This window comes from Mus caroli, chromosome 16, assembly GCF_900094665.2.
Source record: "Mus caroli chromosome 16, CAROLI_EIJ_v1.1, whole genome shotgun sequence".
Taxonomy (NCBI): domain Eukaryota; kingdom Metazoa; phylum Chordata; class Mammalia; order Rodentia; family Muridae; genus Mus; species Mus caroli.
The window spans coordinates 88,841,943-88,844,558 of NC_034585.1; the positions used below are offsets into that span (position 1 = coordinate 88,841,943).

A 2,616-nucleotide genomic window follows, 5' to 3' on the forward strand; every position below is an offset into this window, starting at 1 on the left:
AAAAAAAAAAAAAAAAAAAAAAAAAAAAAAGAAATATAAAGAGAGAAAAGGAAAGGAATATAAAATATAAAGATACAGAGGATAATATAAAGATACAACGGATAATATTAAAAATGAAGAACAAAAAATTAAGTCATTTTACCCTCCTCTCGAGGACTTTGACTAAAGAGGCAGCCTTCATCAAAGGCTTAAAGATAGCTCTCAGGGAAAGAGTAACTATTAGAAGCAGCCACTGTGCAGAATTCCTAGAAGAAGGAGAAAAAATGAAAATAAGCTATTTCAGAGCCCTCCTAGGGACAGAAGGAAAACGGGAGACGTCCTGCTTCCTCTCTGGCTCCTATGGAGAGATTTTTAGCTCCGGATAGGATATCTGTGTCCCTTTGAGACATCAAGTTCTATTCCCATCTATTGTCTGTTTTTGGTGCATCAAATTGTCTATATGTCTGTCAACTCATATTTGTTTTTGTTTGGATGATTGAATGATTGTTGTTCTGTGTTTCATGTTGAAAAATATAAAAATCAGTCTCAGTCTGCACAGCAGAAACTGATGAGTTAGATGCACTGGGAGTCAAGTACAGCTGAAAAAGCCCTGATGAGGGCCGATTGCAAATGGAGCTCTTAAAGGGGCAGGCAGCCTTTAGCTTGTAACAGAAAGTTAGCTTAAAATTGGAAACTCAAGGTTGGAGTCATTCTAAACAACATGAACGAACCTAAGAAAACAGGTCATATGCAAATGTAGTGTACAAAGGGTAAAAAGAGTAGGTTTAAAAAGAAAGTACATATCTTTACAAATAGAAGGAAAAACCTTTCAAGGTATAAGATATTGTGATTTGTGGACCTGAAGAAGAAAGTATACAGCAAGCTTATGGCTTGCTTAATGAAACTTTAAAAAATAATGGCTTGATTATTGCACCAGAAAAAGTATAGCAGTCTAATGTTAGTCATTTTTTAGGAGCCACTATTACTCTACAGTGTGTCACCCCACAAAAGATTAGTATAAGAAAGATCATCTAAAGACATTAAATGATTTTCAAAAATTATTAGGAGATATAAATTAGATTAGACCTTATTTAAGGATTCCTACTTCAGAATTAAAACCCTGCTTGTGGACGTTGTACATCGTGGTGCGGAGCCTAGTGCGCACCACGATGTACAACGTCCACAAGCAGCGGATTGCAACCCCTAGATGTTTGGCAAATGTACGTCACGCATATCCCAGCTTTTGGGAAATTACAATATGGACATGTGTCCATCGATACCAGTTCTGGTGTCCTACATGCCTCTCCATTGACAGGGGAAAAAGCAGTTCATGTCATATCTCACTGCTTGGAGGCTTGGGCTACATGGGGCAAGCCTTTAGTGCTAAAGACAGATAATGGTCCTGCATATACTTCTTCTAAATTTAGCCAATTTTGCAAACAAATGCAAGTGACACATATTACTGGACTGCCCTATAATCCACAGGGCCAAGGCATCATTGAGAGAGCCCATCATACTTTGAAACAATATTTGCACAAACAGAAAGGGGGAATAGAGGCTATGCCGCCAAAGATGGCTCTATCCCTTACAATATTTACTCTTAATTTTTTAAAATTGGATGATGCTGGAAGATCACCAGCTGAAAGGCACGGACAATGGCCTCAATCGCCCAATNAAATGGTCAAATGGAAAAATGTCCTTGATAATAAATGATATGGCCCGGATCCTATATTAATCAGATCCCGGGGAGCTATTTGTGTTTTTCCGCAGGGTAAAGAAAATCCACTTTGGGTTCCAACGCGACTGACAAGGACCGTGAAAGATCAAGATGAATCCCAAGATGATCCTGCTATTCTTACTCCTGATGATTGAGACCGGGATAAGTATACCTTTGTGGGCCATAGTAAGATCATGGCCAGTACCTTTACCAGTACATCCCAATTCTTCTACCTGGCCTTTGTTTTTTGCAAAGGAATGTTTTTTGGATGTGCCTTATGCACAACAAACTCCTCAAGAGCCACAGGTGTATAAGAGTACTAGTTTTCATTTAAATTATACACTATGCTTTGTGCATAATGTGGATAAACCTTTTACACCCTGTATGTTTTTTAAAGAAAAAGATTATCTCTAATTGGACAGATCAAATTAATACTGCTGACACTATAAGTCAGATAGCAAAAAAATCGTCTGAGGCATTGCTTACCCTGCAAAGGGCAGATTCTCATATCGCCTCAGGGTTAGTGTTAGTGAATCAGAAAATGGATATTTTACAACATAACATAGAACAGATGATGGATGTCATACAAATGAGCTGTGTGACATCCACTCCACATGTGTGCACTACTCCCGTTAGGTATATTAATGATTCTTTTATTAGAAGTACAGACCTATCGAATTATCTGAAGGGGAGCTTGTCGCAGGAGCTAGAAAGGTTGCAGACGAAGCTGCAGATACAGATCCTGAAACTTAATGGAACCAGAGTAGAACCAGTGACCCTTGGAGGCTTTACCTCTTGGCTTACCTCTGCATTTTCTTACTTTAAGGAATGGGTGGGAGTGATTTTGTTTGGTGCTGCCATATGCTGTGGACTGGTGTTCATGCTCTGGTTGGTATGCAAATTCAGAACCCAACAAAAAC

The 2,616-nt window shown here is 38.7% G+C and overlaps 1 protein-coding gene across 3 annotated transcripts in view; it reads right to left on the bottom strand.

Moving 5' to 3' along the window:
- Hlcs (holocarboxylase synthetase) overlaps positions 1–2,616 on the bottom strand; it is a 182,425-nt gene that overhangs the window by 113,770 nt on the left and 66,039 nt on the right. The gene's annotated exons all lie outside the window — the stretch shown is intronic.